This window comes from Myotis lucifugus, unplaced genomic scaffold (assembly GCF_000147115.1).
Source record: "Myotis lucifugus unplaced genomic scaffold, Myoluc2.0 scaffold_320, whole genome shotgun sequence".
NCBI classification, from domain to species: domain Eukaryota; kingdom Metazoa; phylum Chordata; class Mammalia; order Chiroptera; family Vespertilionidae; genus Myotis; species Myotis lucifugus.
Window position 1 is genome coordinate 946,928 of NW_005871368.1, and position 20,083 is coordinate 967,010.

At 44.7% G+C, this 20,083-nt stretch overlaps 1 protein-coding gene across 1 annotated transcript in view; it reads left to right on the forward strand.

Moving 5' to 3' along the window:
* UBAC2 (UBA domain containing 2) overlaps window positions 1-20,083 on the forward strand; it is a 144,785-nt gene that overhangs the window by 336 nt on the left and 124,366 nt on the right.

Consider the following 20,083-nt stretch of genomic DNA (forward strand, 5'->3'; position numbering starts at 1 on the left):
GGAGGCGTCACCCTCCCTTCGGCTCGGAAAGGCGAGCGGTGACGTCGCCCCGCCGCCGGCCGGGCCCCCCACCTCCGCGCCCCAGGTGCGAGGCTCAGGTGCGCTGGGGCTGCCGGAGGCCGGCCGGGGTGCGGACGTCTCCCCGCCCGGCCCCTGCCCCTGCCCTCCGCGGGGCGTGTGTCAGGCCGGACGGAGAGGCGGCCCCGGTGGAGGCGATGCTGGGAGCCGCCCCCTTCCCTTCCTCGTCACCTTTGCTCCATTCATTGAGGCTCAAGCGGGACCAACTGGCTCGCCCCCCCTGATGTCAGTGCCAACCGCTGGCCCAGGAACCGACTTGTCCGTGTTCCCTCGCTTCTCTCCTTCTCGGTCTCGCTAAGAGTTCTTAGTAAACAAAAGCTGACTAAAGTACTTTTAAAAGTGGAAGGAAGTGCGGGAGTCGTGCGGGAGGAAGCGTGGACCTTGCGGCTGGATGTGGCTGTGGTGTTTTCCCGGAGTGTCCGCGGGGGTCGGCAGGTGGAGGGCTGAGCGGCACCGAGAGCCTGTTAACCCAGGTCTCACTGGAATAGGTTAATGCAGCGGTTCTCAACCTGTGGGTCGCGGCCCCTTTGGCGATCGAACGACCCTTTCACAGGGGTCGCCTAAGACCATCCTGCATATCAGATATTTACATGACGATTCATAACAGCAGCAACATGACAGTGATGAAGTAGCAACGAAAATAATTTTGTGGTTGGGTCACAACATGAGGAACTGTATTTAAAGGTCCAGAAGGTTGAGAACCACTGGGTTAATGGATTGGCGTTTGCTAAGGCGGCCTGTTAACTAAACCGCACTGAGATGAGGCACGGAGACAGCAACAGTGAACTGTTGGAGCAGGTGTCCTTTTGCAATTGCTTGTCACCGGTAGTACTGCATCATTTTATACATGTCAAGTTAATCTTGCCAGAGTCCAGGGCAGGTGACATTTCCAAATAGTAAGGGTCCGTTGTTAATGTTAGGAATCTTACTTTTTTTTGAGAATACATGTCTTAGCGTGAGAGTGAGTTAGTGTCAGAGCCACAGGCATCATTCTAAATATTTCTCACTCCTCAAATTCTCAGGTTTTGAAGTGGGCTTAGTTATGGTTTCCCTTGTTTCATAATTTGATTTATGGGATCTTTCAAGCATTGGCCTCAGAGTACATTACAACGAACTACCCTTTGGATAAAGAATATTATGACTGTTGATGAAACTGAGAGTCAGGAGGGTGATGTGATTTTCCCGGGGTCCCACGGTGAGCCGCACACTGGTGGATACAAAATTGATGGTAGAATTCTTCAATTTTAGTTCTTTCAGTATTTTGAGCTACCCTTCCTTGCTGACCAAAATACATATACAAAATTAAAGAGGCAAGTGAAATCCATTATTGGTTACTATACTGTATTAACCATTATATTGGCCAAGTATGCACCAATTTGATACATGGTGACTCTGGGGGAAAGTAATACTTGATTACCCGTGGCACAGGATGGATGAGTATTGAATTCTAGGAACCAAACTGCTGCCCAGGGAGAGGCCTAGGCCAAGGGCTCCTTAGCTGTCTTGCCCTGTTTCTAAAATAAGTTTATCCACAGAGTAAGAGTTGATGGGATGGATGGCCATTCCTCAGAAGACCTTGACTTAAGTGCTTATTTAACAAACATTCTGGGTATCCCCTTGGGTCAAAAACTACTAGAGGCTGGGAATGCAACGTTGAACAAGTCTTGGTCCCAGTGTTGACAGTGCTTAAAGTGGAATTTAGGCACAGTTTTCCCAGGAGTGGTCTTTTGGCATGTCTGGGTGCGAGCAGTTACCCTGCTTTAAAATTTTTCTTTGCAAGGTTACCCACTGAGAGGGAAGTGATATCCTTTAGGTAAGAAGTGTGGCTCTTCGGTAAGTCAGAGTTCTGAATAATCTGCCTACCCTTGCCCCCATGGGTAGTGAACAGCATTCTCTTTTTGAGAGAAAAATCCCTGCCCTTTCCTACTACCTGCATATTTCCCACGTTGTGGGACTAGTAAGGCAATGGTATTTTAGTTTTACATTTGCTCCCCCAGTTCATTTATTCATTCAATAAGTGCCTGTTGAGTACCCGTACAAGCCACCCTGTTTGTGTACAGAGGATACAGTGGTAAGCAGGATAAAGGAGACCAACATCAAAGAGGTTAATAAATAATCAATGTGATTTCACATAGTGATAAGTGCCCTGAAGAAAATAAGAGGGCAGTGGCAGGGACAGGTTATGGTGGACTTCTGCTTTAGCATTTGTGGTCAGGGAAGATGACTGGGAAGGTGACATTTGAACCGAGACCCCAGTGGTGAGAGGGAGCCAGCTATATTAGTTTGTTGAAAAACATGCATTTTGCAGAAAGGGAATTGCAAGCATAAACACTCTGAAACAGGCATAGCAGGGCATTTTCTTTCTTTTTTTTTTTTTAAATATATTTCTTTATTGATTTCAGAGAGGAAGGGAGAAGGAGAGAGAAATAGAAACATCAATGATGAGAGAGAATCATTGATTGGCTGCCTCCTGCACATCCCCTACTGGGGATCAAGCCTGCAACCCAGGCATGTGCCCTTGACCGGAATCGAACCTGGGACCCTTCAGTCCGCAGGCTGACGCTCTAGCTACTAAGCCAAGTTGGCTAGGGCAGCAGGGCATTTCCAAGGCACTAAAGAAAGCAGGGGCCACAAGGACAATAAACCCAGGGAAGGGCATTTTGATTTGCTCTTTTGTTATAAATAAAACAACTTCTTCACTGTCTTTCACCACAATGACTCTGATCGCCAGACTCTTGATCCCCTGTCTCCAGTTTACAGCTCACTTCTGGCACCTTTCATATCTAGTTTGGAACCTATAGTTAATTTCATCAAGACTCAGAGACTTGGTGCTGCTGTCCTGCTATGCTCACCTAGCAAAACCCCAACCTCGTATTAATCTATGTGACTCTGAGCTGAGTCATTGGCATGATTGCTCAGTTAATTGGGATTTGTTCATCTCCCTATGCTCTTCCTTTTTCATCCCTGTCCTCAAGGCTATTCCTAGTCTCTACCCACTCACTCTTAACCCATCCAAAAAATGACTGTTACCTGGGCCTAGCCTCTCCCTAACTTGTTCATGTATCCACACTTTAACAAATGTTAAAGAAGACTTCCCACTGTAGGTGATAACTTGTGATGATTTTTGAGGGATGAATACGAGTTTGTCAAATATACAAACTTTATTCCTTTCTCGCAATCTAAAAGAATGAAGTGACTGGCCAGTGTGGCTCAGTGGTTGAGCCTTGGCCTATGAACCAGGAGGTCATGGTTTGATTCCTGGTCAGGGCATATGCCCAGGTTGCAAGCTTGATCCCCAGTGTGGGGTGTGCAGGAGGCAACCAATCAATGATTCTCTCTCATCATTGATGTTTCTCTCTCTCCCTCTCCTTTCCTCTCTGAAATCAATAAAAAGATATAATAAATAAATAAATAAATAAATAAATAAATAAATAAAATAAAAGAATGAAGCATCCTTTTCCTAACTGAGGCTCACCCTAAACCAGCCGTGGGCAAACTACGGCCCGCGGGCCGGATAAAACTAAAAAAAAAAAAAAAGACCGTACCCTTTTATGTAATGATGTTTACTTTGAATTTATATTAGTTCACACAAACACTCCATCCATGCTTTTGTTCTGGCCCTCCGGTCCAGTTTAAGAACCCATTGTGGCCCTCGAGTCAAAAAGTTTGCCCACCCCTGCCCTAAACTATTCTTAACTCATTCTTTGTTGCATTTTCTAGTAATGCTTTATTCTCTTGTGAGAGAATGAACCTGACACCTGGTTAGAGCTGATGTTTTCTCCGGGGGTTCTTTAGTGGGATCTTCAGAAACTCCTAGAGTATTTCTGATCCCTTGCCTATGGAAAGGAGTATTTTCTGTATTATTGAATTGTTGTGAAGATTAAAAGAGTTGATATGTGTAAAGCTCCTAATCAGAGTTAATTTTTTTTTGTTTATTTATTGATCGAGAGAGAGAGAGAGAGAGAGAGAGAGAGAGAGAGAGAGAGAAAATCATCGATGTGAGAGCGGAACATTGATCTGCTGCCTCCTGCATGCCCCCCCATCAGGGATTGAGCCTACAACCTGGGCATGTGCCCTGACCGGGAATCAGGATGATGCCCAACTAACTGAGCCACACTGGCCAGGACCAGAGTTAAATTTTTTTAATTGGATTTTTCTCCTTGAGTCTTAAAAATGCTGAAGCATAACACTTCCATTGATCCTATCCTGAATCTTCCCACTGTTGACCACTTTATTTCTTCTTCTTCCAACCAAGCTTCTTGAAAGATGATCTTTACTTTTTGTACTTTTTCACTTTCCTTCACTCTTTAGCCTCTGCAATCAGTCAGCTATTCTTTAATGGTCACCCACTGTGGCATGGCTCTATTCTTGGCTCACATGTCAAGTTATTGATTTAACAGGTATTTAATGAGCACTCCTGTGAGCCAGCCATTCGTGCTTGGGATTCAGTAGTAAATAAAAGACAAAGGGTACCTTCAGGTAGCTGTAATCTTAGGTAATAGAAGTTATAAAACATAGACTCAGTTTAAAAATTAAAAGTATCCATTTCAGCATTTTAATCAACACTTTGGTCTTCACTCAAAGGTAAGACTTTTTCCCAGAAGACTTCTGGTTGGCAACCACCTGCTGTGAGAGAAAGGTGTGTGATTGGCTTCTGCTTAGATCTCTATTCCTTAGATTTCCCGTTTCTGACCTTACTGGCTTCTAGATTGGGTAGAGTGGGAGGAGGAAGCAATAGTGAGAAACTAGGATGATTCATATGTGGCTCTCTGAGCTTGGCACATGATTAAAGGTGACTTTGTTTTGTGGGCTCTTTAGAAATTCTTGAGAGACTCCTATCCCAGCTACTCCCCTGACCTGGAGGAATCCTTCTTTTTTTTAATCATTAATTTTTTTCAATTATTGTTGATATACAATATTATATTAGTTTCAAGTATATACCCCAGTGATTAGACATTATAAAACTTAGTACGTGGTCATTCTGAAAAATCTCATACCCATCTGACATCATACATAGTCAGTATGTCATTGACTATATTCCCTATGCTGTATTTAGACCCCCATGACTACACTACGACTACTAAATTGTACTTCTTTTTTTTTCTTTGTGTACACATTTAGTTTTATTGTAACAAAGCAACTTGTACACTTTAAACGTTTAAAACTGAGCATCATTGGCGAGCTAAAAAAAACCCACAAAAAATAAAAACAAAAAAAACCTGAGCATCATCTTTCCTTTTCAGTGAAACAACAAGAAAATTTAAAAATAAACAGGAACAAAATTACAATAGAGAAATGTCCATTCTGAATAAGATCCTACAGGTTCTGCTGATTTCTCCCTTTGAGTGGCAGGGCTCAAGTCATCATTAGGAGAGAATTTTATTTTAAAAGTGTCATCTTAGACTGCAAGGATGTCCGTTAAACATCACAATTACACGTCAAAGGAGAAGCCATGTTGTCAGAATGCCCACTTAACCCACCCAGACATCTCAAACCCACCCTTTGCTGACCTTCTGTAACCCCCCTTTTAAAAGTTTTTTTTTCATTTTTTAAACAAAAGAAAGTAGACAGATACATGTTGGTAAATGCTAATTGTCCATATTCACATAGAGACACAGTGTAATCTCTGAGCCCAATATACAGAGAAAGGAGGAAAAAAGCTAGAATTCTGTGCACTACTACCCAGGGGCCTACCAACCTCCAGCTCCCAACAGAGCTAAGGGAGCAGAAGGTTTTTCTTTTTTCCCCACAGAGCACAGTGGTGTTGATTCCATTATGTTTTTCTTGAGACAGGAAGGGATAAAAATGAATTTGGAACAGAAAGGGGCAAAGATTCTTTTCCCACTGTTTTCTGCTCAAGGTACATCTCCCCCCCCCCCCCCCCAAATAAGGTGAGAACCATAGTGTAAAGGAGAGAAAAGAGACCTCAAAAACAGGTCAACTGAGCATAAGGGGGGGGGGGGAGAAAAAAAAAAGACTGAAACTGGAGAAAATGAAAAAAGGTTGGAATCTATCAATGTTCATTAGGCATTTTCTCCTTCATCTTCCTCTCCTTCTTCCCCCTCATCATCATCTTTGTCTTCTTCACCTTCATTCTCATTCCCTTCTTCATCAGTATCTTCCAACCCTTCCTCTTCTTCATTATGGTCATCATCATCTTCTGCTTTCCCTTTTCATCATCCATGTCAGGAACCAAGTAGTACTGTAATGGATTTGGCCAAATGTCAGCTTTGATGACTTCTCCTAACTCATCGGCACCTGCATCAGAATGGTCAGTAAACCAGGTAAAGAAGCTTTCTGGTTCCTCATGCTGTCTTCTTCCTGCTATTCTGTGTTTGACTTGAATGTTTCATCAAATCCTTTCCAGATTTCCATTTGATTTCAGTGGACTTTGAAGATAGATTACCACTCTCATTCATATGAAATTCTTTGGAGAGAACTTTATTTTCGAAGTAAGGATTTTCATCAAAATAAAAATCTATTCTGTAACCTGATTTAATATCTTCAAATTCTGTTACTTCAACTCTTATCAAATAATGCAGCGCCTCTTCATCCTCTTCCCCAAGCAGTTCAGACACTTGTGGATGGTTGACAAACGTTGTTACCCCAAAATTTGGGATTTTGGCGATCAATTCTGACCTCTTCTGAAAAAATGGTTGGCGGAGTTTGTTATATTTCTTTCAGTTCTGCTTTCAAAATCTTCTCACTGGCTTGTTCATTAAGTCTGTTTATTTCATTTTGTATTTCATCAATATGTTCAATCGCTTCTTGCTGTTCTTTCCCCCCCTTTGGCACGTCCTGTGGGGTCAGCTTCTTCTCCGGCTTGGGAGCTGGAGGCAGTTTCGATTTCTTCATTTGAGGTGGGAGCGAGGACTGGCGTTTGGGGGCCATGCTGTGAGGAAAATCCGAGGATCTGAATGCTGGGAAGTCACTGGGCTTGAAGGCGAGTTGAGCACTCTAAATTGTACTTCTAAATCCCTTCACCTTTTTCATCCTCCCCCCAACTCCCTCCCTTGTGGCAACTGTTCAAAATGTTCTCTCTGTCTATGAGTCTGTTTGTGTTCTGCTTGCTCGTTTATTTTGATTTTTACTACTAGATTCAATTGTTGATCGGTATGTATTTATTGCCTTTTTATTGTTCATATGTTTTATCTTTTTTTCCCTTCTTCTTAAAGAAGACCCTTAACATTTGTGTAAAACTGATTGGTGGTGATGAACTCCTTTAGCTTTTTCTTGTCCGGCAGGCCCTTTATCTGACCTTCAATTCTAAATGCTAGCTTTACTGGGTAGAGTAATCTTGGTTGTATGTCCTTGCTTTTCATCACTTTGAATATTTCTTGCTATTCCTTTCTGGCCTGCAAAGTTTCTGTTGAAAAATCAGTTGACAGTTTTATGGGTGTTTCCTTGTAGAGATAACTAACTGCTTTTCTCTTGCTGTTTTAAACATTCTGTCTTTGACTTTAACATTTTGCATTTTAATTATGATGTGTCTTGGTGTGGGTCTCTTTGGTTTCATCTTGTTTGAGACTTTGTGCTTCCTGGACTTGTGTGTCTATTTCTTTCACCAACATCAATTTCTGTCATTATTTTTTCAAATAGGTTTTCAATTTCTTGCTCTCTCTCTTCTACTCCTGGCACCCCCATGATGTGAATGTTGATATGCTTGCAGTTGTCCCAGAGGCTCCTTACACTATCTTCATATTTTGGGACTCTTTTTTTTTTTTTTTGCTCTTCTGGTTAGATGTGTTTTTGCTTCCTTATATTGCAAATTCTTGATTTGATTCTTGGCATTATCTACTCTACTGTTGATTCCCTGTAACTTATACTTTATTTCAGTTAGTGTATCCTTCATTTCTGATTGGTCCTTTTTTATGTTGTTGATGTTCTTAGTAAGTTCCTTGAAGTTCTCAGTAAGTTCCTTGAACATCCATATAACCATTGTTTTGAACTCTATGTCTGGTAGTTTTCTTGCTTCCATTTCATTTAGTGCTTTTTCTGGAGATTTCTTCTGTTCTTTCATTTGTGACATGTTTTTTTTGTCTCCACATTTTGGCTGATTCCCTATATTTGTTTCTGTGTATTAAGTAGATCAGCTGTGTGTCCTGGACTTGGTAGAGTGGCCTTGTTTAGTAGGTGTCCTATAGGGCCCAGTGGCTCTGCCTTCCCAGTCTCCTGAGCTGGGCACTCCAGGTGAGCTCCTATGTGAGCTGTGTGCACTGCCCTCTTGTAGTTGAGTCTTGGTTGGCGTCATTGGGAGGGATTGACCCCCCAGGCCAACCAATTGTGAGGATTGGCTGTCACTATACTGAAGAGCTGCTGTGCAGGAGTCAACCCTATGGAGCAGGACTTGCTTCAGTGGGGCTTTGGTGCTCACTGAATCCGCCCATTGAGTGTGTCACTCATGGAGGTGGTAGCTTTGTAATCCATCGTGGTCAAAGCTGATCACTGGGTGTACTGGCTCTGGAGCCTCCTGGGAAGTGCAGAGTCACCCAGGTGGTGTCCTGCCTAGGGCTACCCAGCATGAGCTACAAAGCCATCAGCAGATGGCTGCTACTTGTATTGGTCTTGGAGGTGCCCAGGAGAGGCCAAGCTATGAACCAAGTAGGGCTGCCCCTAGTGCATGGCTTGGGGCACTTATCAAGAGGTATGGGGCATGCTGAGGTTTGAGATATTTTAGGAAAGTCCAAAGAATGAGGCAAGAGTGGAAAAGCCACTAGAAATGGCTTGGATGAGCCTGCAAGTAGGGAGGGGCAGGGCCTCAGGAATCACCAGGGTGGGGCAAAAAGTATGAGCCATGTTGATGGAGATTCAGATATGGTGCTCCACCTGCCAGCTCTGTCAGGAGGGCTCAGCAAAGGAACTCTGCCAGCACTTCTGTCTGGGAGAAAGCTGCCCCTCCAGCTCTCTCCCTCATGCCAGACAAATTAATTCCTCTCCAAATGTCCCAGGTTCCTTTCAAGTTGCTGCCCCAATGCTGGAGCTCAGAGGGAGTGAGTCTGAGTAAGTCCATGTGCAAGCTCTTTAATAGGAACTGCCTAGGACTCCTGCAGCCTTTGTGTCACTCAGCCACAGTCCCTTCAGTCAGGAGTTGTGGGGCCTTTTCTTTGGGGCACTGGAATCCTGGGCTGGAGGGCCTGTTGTGGGGCAGGGACCCCTTGCTTCTCAGGGAAACCTCCACAGCCAAGATATCCCTTCGAGTTTTAAACCGCAACACACAGGTGTGGGACCAGCAGTTCTGCAATTCTGCCCCAAATCTCCACTACTCCTACCAGTCTTGATGTGCTTCTTCTTTAATTCCCTAGTTGTAGGACTTCTGTTTAGCTAGATTTCAGATGATTCTGAATGGTGGTTCTGTATTTTAGTTGTAATTTTGATATGGCTGTGGGAGGTAGTGAGTACCACGTTTACTTACATTGTTGTCTTGCCTGGAGGGGTGCGTCTTTATGCTTGTAGGCTTTATTTGGTGATTCTTCCTTAGCCCCTAGGAACTTAGGTCCACCTACAGTTTCGTCCTTCTGGAGTAATTTTGGCTTGTTTGGGGCCACTGTTGGACTGAACCAAAGGTGACCTTGTGTTGGGTCTTGTATGTAGCCTACCTCTGTTCTGCTGGAATTGCTGAATTTTGCCTTGGTTGTGCATTTTAATGTCAGTGATCAACATGGCTTTTCCTTCTGCTCCCTAGGGTTCTCAGGGTGGAAATCCACTGTACTGTCACCTCAAGGGTCACATATTTAGCTCACTGAATAGGCCCATAAGCATCTCACTCAGCTTGCTGTGAAGGCGTGGTCATACTCTCAGCACTTGGATAGTTCACTCCACAAATGTTAATGTCCTCTCTTCACTGTAGAGAACTTTCACTGTTTCATTCACTCTTTTTATGTTTGTAATCTGAATGAGAGAAGTCTGAGTCATGTGACTGCTTTTGATTAATTTTCTTCATAAATTCTGAATTTGGTGTGGAACCTCTATTTCAGGGGTCCTCAAACTTTTTAAACAGGGGGCCAGTTCACTGTCCCTCAGACCGTTGGCGGCCGGACTAGAGTTCTAAAAAAAAACTATGAACAAATTCCTATGCACACTGCACATATCTTATTTTGAAGTAAAAAAACAAAACGGGAACAAATACAATATTTGTATTTGCATGTGGCCCGCAGGCCGTAGTTTGAGGACCCCTGCTCTATTTGATATACAATAGTCCATGGTACCTTAGTGGAAACTATAATTTTATTATCTTATTTTAGGTAGGTTTCTGTTTTGGGGGCCAAGAATCATTTGGCTGGCCTCTTTAAAAATGACTTTAGGGAGAAAAAGGAGACATATGTAATACTATATGTAATACTTTAAACATATTCAGACACTTAGCACCTTAGCCTTTTATATATATAAACTAGAGGCCCGGTGCACAAAAATTTGTGCACTCGGGGGGGGGGGGGTCCCCCAGCCCGGCCTGTGCCCTCTCGCAGTCTGGGACCCCTCGGGAGATAACAACCTGCTGGCTTAGGCCTGCTCCCGGGTGGCAGAGGGCAGGCCCAATCCCTAAGTGCAGCCCCTGGTCAGGCTCAGAGCAGGGCCGATTGGGGAGTTGGGGCGCCTCCCCGTCATGCACAGAGCAGGGCGGATCGGGAGGTTGCGATGCCACCCTGAGTCACGCTCAGGGTGGGGCCGATTGGGGGGTTGGGGCACCGCCCCCTGTCACACTCAAGGCAGGGTCAATGGGGAGGTTGCAGCGCCACGCCCTGTCACGCACAGAGCAGGGCCGATCAGGGGGTTGGGGCGCTGCCCCCTGTCACTCACAGAGCAGGGCCGATCAGGGGGTTGGGGCGCTGCCCCCTGTCACTCACAGAGCAGGGCCAATCAGGGGGTTGGGGCGCTGCCCCCTGTCACTCAAAGAGCAGGGCCCATCAGGGGGGTTGGGGCTCCGTACCCTGTCATGCACAGAGTAGGGCCGATCAGGGGGTTGAGGAGCTCCCCCCTGTCAAACACAGAGCAGGGCGGATCAAGGGGTTGGGGCGCTGCACCCTGTCACACTCAGGGCAGGGCCAATGGGGAGGTTATGGCTCTACCCTGTCACACACAGAGCAAGGCCTGTGGAGGGGGTTGGGGCGCCACCCTCTATTACCCACAGAGCAGGGCCGATCAGGGGGTTGGGGCACCGCCACTGTCACACTCAGGGCAGGGCCGATGGAGAGGTTATGGCTCTACCTTGTCACACACAGAGCAGGGCCCGTGGGGGAGGAGGGGTTGGGGCGCCGCACCCTGTCACACACAGAGCAGGGCCGATCAGGGGGTTGGTGTGCTGCACCCTGTCACACACAGAGCCGCAGGGCAATCAGGGGATTGGGGAGCTCCCCCCTATCAGGCACAGAGCAGGGCTGATCAGGGGTTTGGGGCGCCTTCCCCTGTCACGAACAGAGCAGGGCGGATAGGGAGGTTGTGGCCCTGCCCCCTGTCACACACAGAGCCGCAGGGCGATCAGGGGGTTTGGGCGCTGCCCCCTGTCACGCTGATCCCGGTGCCGGGAGGCATATTACCCTTTTACTATATAGAATAGAGGCCTGGTGCACGGGTGGGGGCCGGCTGGTTTGCCCTGAAGGGTGTCTTGGATCAGGGTGGGGGTCCCCACTGGGGTGCCTGGCCAGGCTGGCTGAGTGGCTGAGGGCTGTTTTCCCGCTGGCAGGTGACTAAAAGCTCCCAACCACTCCTTGTTTTCTTTCTTTTTTTTTTTTTTTTATTCTGGGCCAGCTTTAGCTCTGAGGCCTCGCTGCTGAAAACATCGATACAATGTTGCGGTCCGGGGCTGACTGAAAGCCAGTTTCTGGGGTTTTGTTTAGCTTCTTATTTGCAACATAGTAATAGTTGCTTAGAGTTGCAGCTGAGAGGCCGGCAAGTTAGGCAGGGAACGTTCGAGTCTGCAGTCACTGGAGCAAGCAAGCCTCCCTGCTCGCTTCAGTGCATGGCTGCCGGCCACCATCTTGGCTGACAGTTAATTTGCATAAGGATACGCTGATTAGCCAATGGGAAGGGTAGCGGTCGTACACTAATTACCATGTTTCTCTTTTATTAGTGTAGATTAGGATATTTTTGTAGTAGTTAATGTGCTGTAGTTATTTTTGTTTGCATATTTTTCTTTTCCCCTTCTCTTCCTTTATTAGTCAAATTATCTTCCTTCTCCAACTTTTCCCAACTTGTCTCAATATATTTTAGTAATGAAGGTAGAAACTACCTTAAATCAAGCTACTTTAAAAAATGTATTTCTATGGAATTATAATAGACTAGAGGCCCGGTGCACAAAAATTTGTGCACTCGGGGGGGAAGGGGGGTCCCTCAGCCCGGCCTGTGCCCTCTCGCAGTCTGGGACCCCTCAGGAGATAATGACCTGCTGGCTTAGGCCTGCTCCTGGGTGGCAGAGGGCAGGCCCAATCCCTAGGTGCAGCCCCTGGTGGGGCTCAGAGCAGGGCTGATTGGGGAGTTGGGGCGCCGCCCCCTGTCATGCACAGAGCAGGGCGGATTGGGAGGTGGCGATGCCACCCTCAGTCATGCTCAGGATAGGGCTGATTGGGGGGTTGGGGCACCACCCCCTATCACACTCAAGGCAGGGTCAATGGGGAGGTTGCGGCGCCACCCCCTGTGATGCACAGAGCAGGGCCAATCAGGGGGTTGGGGCAGTGCCCCCCCCCCCGTCACGTACAGAGCAGGGCCCATCAGGGGGTTGGGGAGCTCCCCCCTGTCACTCACAGAGTAGGGCCGATAGGGGAGTTAGGGCACCGCCCCCTGTCACACACACAGCAGGGCGGATCAGGGGGTTGGGGCGCCGCCCTCTATCACCCACAGAGCAGGGCCGATCAGGGGGTTGGGGCGATGCCACTGTCACACTCAGGGCAGGGCCGATGGGGAGGTTATGGCTCTACCCCGTCACACACAGAGCAGGGCCCATGGGGGGGGGGGTTGGGGCGCCACCCCCTGTCACACACAGAGCAGGGCTGATCAGGGGGTTGGGACGCCACACCCTGTCATACACAGAGCCGCAGAGCGATCAGGGGGTTTGGGCGCTGCCCCCTGTCATGCTGATCTGGTGCCAGGAGGCCTTGCGGCTCCGCTGATCCCGGTGCTGGGAGGCATATTACCCTTTTACTATATAGGATAGAGGCCTGGGGGCCGGCTGGTTTGCCCTGAAGGGTGTCCTGGATCAGGGTGGGGGTCCCCACTGGGGTGCCTGGCCAGTCTGGGTGAGGGGCTGAGGGCTGCTTTCAGGCTGGCGGTTTTGACTGCTTTCAGGCTGGCGGGAAGCTCCCAACCGCTCCTTTTTTTCTTTTCTTTTTTTCTTCTGGGCCAGCTTTAGCTCTGGCTCTAGCTCTGAGGCTTCCGCTGCTGGTTTGTTTGCTGTTCTATAATCGAAACAATGTATAACTTCAGCTCTGAGATCCCAGCCGGCTATATTTGTTAGAATGTTTCAAACTGCCAGCTCAGAGGCCGTTGGAGTCTGTAGTCACTGGAGCAAGCAAGCCTCATGTTCGCTTCCAGCTGCCTGGCTGCTGGCCGCCATCTTGGCTGACAGTTAATTTGCATAAGGATATGCTGATTAGCCAATGGGAAGGGTAGCGGTTGTACGCCAATTACCATTTTTCTCTTTTATTAGTGTAGATACAACCTGAAAAAGAATGTCTTGTAGGTAATTTACTCTAGCATTTTTTCAATTGTGCTTTGGTGTAACACTGGTACTGTGATGGTCTCCATAAGTTTATTTATTTACTTATAAAAATATTTTCATTTATTTCCGAGAGGAAGGGAGAGTGAGAGAGATAGAAATATCATTGATGAGAGAAAATCATTGATTGGCTGCCTCCTGCATGCCCCCCAATGGAGAGAAAGCCCGTAACCTGGGCATGTGCCCTGACTGGGAATTGAACTGTGACCTCCTGGTTCATAGGTCGATGCTCAACCACTGAGCCATGCCAGTCGGACAAGTTTATTTTTTAATTAAAAATTGTTTTATGTTTATTTTTAAACAAAAATATGTATTGTACGGTTTATTGTATTTCCCCCCTCCATTAAGGTATAATTGTCAAATAAAAAATTGTATATATTTACAGCAGACTTGTGAAATGTTTATTGCAGTCAAATGAATTAACATATCCATCACCTTATATAGTTATTTGTGTGTGGTAAATACATTTAAGATCTACTCTCAGCAAATTTCAAGTATAGAATACAGTATTATTACCTATAGTCACCATGCAGTACATTGCTTAAGTTTTAACCTTCATTTAAATTATGATTGTACATGAGCATTGTAATTTAGCCTTCATTTAAATTATGGTAATCTTTTCCAGACATTTTTCTCAAGACTTTATAAGTTGTGTTGCCATTGTTCTAATTTTTCAGTGCTTATGTCACTTTAGTCCTTTGAGTGTAGCATGACAGTGGAAAGAGGTATAGTAGCTACCCTTATTCACAAAGCATACTGTGCTAGGACCTCCTGTGGATGCCTTAAACAAAGGGTGGGGAACGTCCAGCTCACAGGCCAGATAAGGCCTGCAAAATCATTTGGTCTGGCCCTGCAGGGCATTAGGGGTGAGTTAATTAAATGTTTGACCAAATATAGCAGGCTAATTTTTAAGTTGATGACTTTGTATGGCCATGAATGATGTTATAAATATCCAAGTGGCCCTTGGCAGAATAAAAGGTTCCCCACCCAATCCAAGGAATCATAGATTATACCAAAGCCAGTTGTCTTGCCACCACCAACATGTGTTCTGAATCCAAATACAGAGGTGACATCTGGTGTGGTCGTACACATTTTGGCTAGTTTTTGCCAAATTTCTGTCTTAGGTGCTGTTGCCTTCCCAGGGTGAAGGACGTCAGTGACCATTTGTTTTCACTGAAGTAGTTTGTTGGTTATGAACGTCCTGGTCCAGATAGTTACTGTGTTGTTCGTGATGTTGGCCAATCTTCAAGCAGCCAGGGAAGAAAAAAGACTATTATAACTTTAAATGATATATTTGTGCCTCTATTGATTTGTCAACTATAGATTCTTTTTGTAGATTAGATGAGGAATTTGCATATGTGCAGTGTATGTTTACAATCTGTTCTATAATGATAATGAAGCCTTCCATACTTTGTCCATAGGTTGATTTTATATAGAAAATCAAAACAGTAGCTATATTTACATTATTATGATGGTCTAATTACTGTAGAACCAAGGTGTGTGATTAGAGGCCTAGAAGAAAATAGAGCCCTAGGTCAGAAAACCTGTGCTGTTTCAGGGAGTCTCCCAATTTCTTGTGACATTCCTTCACTATTCTTCCACACACAACTACTGCTCTTTCTTGAATTTTGCATTATTTTCTTCTTGGATTCGTCTTTGTTTTGTTCCCTGGCATCTCGCTGGAGTAAACTTTTTTGTGTAGAAGACACTGGTGGTCAACTTTCTGATGCTTGCTTGGCCATTCTTGTACATAGTGAAAGACTGAATTAGCAAATAGCTGGTGTGGGTTTCCTCTTGATTGTGGGTAGGTCTTTGTCCTCAAGAGGCTCATACCTTAAAAGGCAGAGCTGACTGTAGATTCTTCTCAAGTTTGCAGAGCATGTGAATAGGCTTGTTTCCATATAGGGTGCAGAGGTGGGGGAAAGGTGGTGGGCTAAGGACGGTGAAAATCCCCTGCGGTGGCAAAGTGAGATGGGCTTGGCTCTTCTTATGAATTTCACTCCTGAGTAAAGCTGCCCTTCTTCTTCTTTTTAAAATATGCTCTTAATTGATTTTTTTTTTTTTGAGCGAGAAAGGATGGGAGATAGATCAGTGTGAGAGAGAAACATCAATCTGTTGCCTCCTGCATGCACTCCGACTGGGGATCAAACCCACAACCTGGGTATGTGCCTTGACTGGGAATCAAACTGGTGATCTTTCAGTGCATGGGACAACTGGTTGGGGCACCCTTCTTACTGTCCTCTCCCCATTCCTCACCCCTCATTCCATGTTATCAAGGTTGTCATCTCCTTTAGAAGTTTAAAGTTGCCCCAAGCTCTTTATTTTTTCTTAGTCCTCCAACCCTCTTCATGTTCTCTATAAGTAGATTGTCCCCTTTCTTTGGAGAGCATTTCTTGGATTTTATTTTGGGGACCAAGTCTTTTCTTCAGCTGGAATGGTTGAACGAATGGCTCTGTGTGAGAAAGAATATGAGATTGTGTCAGGGGGTGTGGGTGGGGGTTTGTGGAAGGGCTGACTGGCCTAACTGTCACAAGTGCAGGGGAAACTCTCATACTATTGGGGATGGTTTGAAGAAGATGTGGGCCCAACATTAAGTGCCATTGAAACAAAAGTAAGGTAATGACTCCCTTTTCTGTTCTTTTTCATCCTGATTGTATTAGAGAAAGTCTCAACTTGGTGCTTGTCTGAAATACCTCCCTAAAAGGAGCTAGTTTCCTGTTGTAACAGAATAGGAGGCAGGCCCAGATTTTTCTGTCAACAATAATATCCTATATAATAAAAGGCTAATATGCAAATCGACCCAACAGTGGAACAACTGGTTGCTATGACATGCACTGACCACCAGGGGGCAGACGCTCAATGCAGGAGCTGCCCCTGGTAGTCAGTGCACTCCCACATGGGGAGTGCTGCTCAGCCAGAAGTCGGGCTTACAGCTGGCGAGCGCAGCAGCAGTGTTAGGAGCACTAAGGATGTCTGACTGCCAGCTTGGGGTGCAGGCTGGGCTGAAGGACCACCAGCCAGCACCCCCCCCCCCCCCAGTGCATGAAACTCGTGCACCGGGCCTCTAGTTAGAATATAATAAGGTGTGTTTATTTTTGTATTTACCACCTACTGAAGACAAAGTGACAATTTCCACTTGCTCTAGTGATATAAAGTTTCCTTTATAATATGTTAATTTAACTAAATCATAGGTGATTTATTTATTTATTTATTTAAGTATCTTTTTTTAAAAATTAAATCTTTATTGTTCAGATTATTACATTGGTTCCTCTTTTTTTCCCACCATAACTCCCCTCCACCCAGTTTCCACCCCACCTTCCGCCCTCACTCCCCACCCACTGTCCTCATCCATAGGTGCACGATTATTGTCCAATTTTTTCCCGCACCCCCACACCCCTTTCCCCCCCAAGAATAGTCAGTCCATTCCCTTTCTATGTCCCTGATTCTATTATAGTCACCAGTTCATACTGTTCATCAGATTATTTATTCACTTGATTTTTAAATTCACTTGTTGATAGATGTGTATTTGGTGTTCATAATTTGTATCTTTACCTTTTTCTTCTTCTTCCTCTTCTTAAAGGATACCTTTCAGCATTTCATATAATACTGGTTTGGTGGTGATGAACTCCTTTAGCTTTTTCTTATCTGTGAAGCTCTTTATCTGACCTTCAATTCTGAATGATAGCTTTGCTGGATAAAGTAATCTTGGTTGTAGGTTCTTGGCATTCATCACTTTGAATATTTCTTGCCACTCCCTTCTGGCCTGCAAAGTTTCTGTTGAGAAATCAGCTGACAGTCGTATGGGTACTCCCTTGTAGGTAACTGACTTTCTTTCTCTTGCTGCTTTTAAGATTCTCTCTTTGTCTTTTGCTCTTGGCATTTTAATTATGATGTGTCTTGGTGTGGTCCTCTTTGGATTCCTTTTGTTCGGGGTTCTCTGCGCTTCCTGGATTTGTAAGTCTATTTCTTTCACCAGGTAGGGGAAGTTTTCTGTCATTATTTCTTCAAATAGGTTTTCAATATCTTGCTCTCTCTCTTCTTCTGGCACCCCTATAATTCGGATGTTGGTGTGCTTGAAGCTGTCCCAGAGGCTCCTTACACTATCTTCATATTTTTGGATTCTTTTTTCATTTTGCTTTTCCAGTTGGGTGTTTTTTGCTTCTTCGTATTTCAAGTCTTTGACTTGATTTTTGTGATCATCTGGTCTGCTGTTGGGAGTCTGTATAATATTCTTTATTTCAGTCAGTGTATGCTTAATTTCTAGTTGGTCCTTTATCACAACATCGAGGGCCTCACTAGATTTCTTGAGGGTCTCATTAAGTTTATCGGCGGTTTCTAGAAAATTCTTGAAAAACCTTAAAAGTGTGGTTTTGAATTCTATATCCAGTAGTTTGCTTTCCTCCATTTCTGTCATTTGTGTCCTGTTTCTTTATCTCAGCATTTTTTATGCTTCGCTGTGTCGATAGAGTGGCTTTCTGTGCTAAGTGTCCTATAGGGCCCAGTGGCTCAGCCTCCCCAATTACTTGAGGTAGACACTCTTGGTGCATCCCCTTGTGGGCTTTGTGCACAGTCTTGTTGTAGTTAAGCCTTGATTGTTGTAGGTAACACTGGGAGGATTTGACCTCCAGGTCAATTGGCTGTGAGAATCAGCTGTGTCTACGGTGGGAGAACTTCTGTGCTGAAGACACCCTTATGGGGCAAGACTTGCTTCAGTGGGGCTTTGGTGCTCACTCTAAATCATAGGTGATTTAAAGGAAAATATTAAAGAATAGGATAAGTGATACTGGGATATAGCAAAAATTGTCCTATAATGGGAATGGCTGAAGTTTGAGAAATAATTTTGATGAATAATTATTTCTAATGAATCTAATGACTAATTTAGATTATTCTGATTGCTCATGTCCCTCCCTAGATCTTGGTATTTATTTATTAGTTTCCTGGACTCATTTGGAAGGAGACATTTCTCTGGTGTTTTGAGGATTCTTTTATTTCAGTATGACTGGAAGGGAGAAGTGGACAGGGGTACAAGGTTGCTGTCTTGAACTGTAATTTAATCTTGCTATCTTTTTTGTTTCATCGCTTTTATTTGATTATTTAACCCTTTCAGAATTAATTTTAGTGTTTAGAGTTTAAGTGAGGCTTTTTCTCCCCATCAACTAGGCAATCTCAGCACCAGTGGTTAGAGATGCTTAGCACCAGTGGTTAGCATCTCTACTCACAAACAGATTAGGTGCTAAAAGGCCATGTACACATCCAAACTAAAAAGGATTTTAAGCTGTTTTTATTATGTTTTTCTATCAAACAGGAGTGGAAGAGGTTCCTTAGTTCATGAAAGCTTTAAAATTAGACTAGGACTTCTACATTAAACATTTGCTGAGCAGATAACTCCCTGCCCTGTCTATTTTCTCACATGTTCTAGTGGATTTTTTTGTAGCTATAGTATCCTTACTTGTCAACCTACTTGGGTTGATTCAAGATTCACTGGGTCATTGAACATATAGGACCATCCCTGGCTTCTCATGAAGCTGTTACCAACAACACTTCATCACTCTTGGCCTTACGATTCTTAGCCCTGTCTTAAATTAACATTGTTCTATTAAATATCTCAGTGATTATTCTCTAGGCCAGACTTTGAAAACTGACAGGCCACACAGATGAGTTTTGTTTGATCTATGTGTTGATGGTGAGTGTAGAGGGGTGGAAGGAGAGTTACCTTCCAACATTTTAAAGTTGGAGTATTTCAAACAAAAATCCAGATTTCTCTTATCTCTTGAGGTGACTATCTGGCAACACCAGGGCTGAATTGTTAGGTGACAAAAAAAAAATCTACTGATCATGCACTTTTGCCATCTACTTTCCCTGTTTCACTGACACCTGCCTAGCCCATTGAGGCCCTTGAATTTACAACAGATTTTGTTGCCAATAATCACTCATTTTACCCTTTTAAAATTACTTTTTTTCCCCTCTTACAGTTTATCACATAGGTTTGGTACTATCAATAAGCTTCCTGATTCATCTTTTCAGAGTTGTTTCTACTGTTGAATAATTTATCCTGTATTTATGTGCAACATTGATAATTTTCTTCTTTTGGCTTTTAAAATTACTATCTACCTAATAATAGGATAATATGCAAATTGGTCAGGACGCCATCACATAACGACAGATCAGCAGGCTGGGTCCCTGCTCCCAGCTTAGGCAGCTGCAAGGCCCAGAGTAGGTAGGATAGGATACGATAGGAGGGGATAAGAAAGGAGAGGGAGAGGAAGGCAGGCCTGCATGCAGACAGGCCGAGAGGAGAAA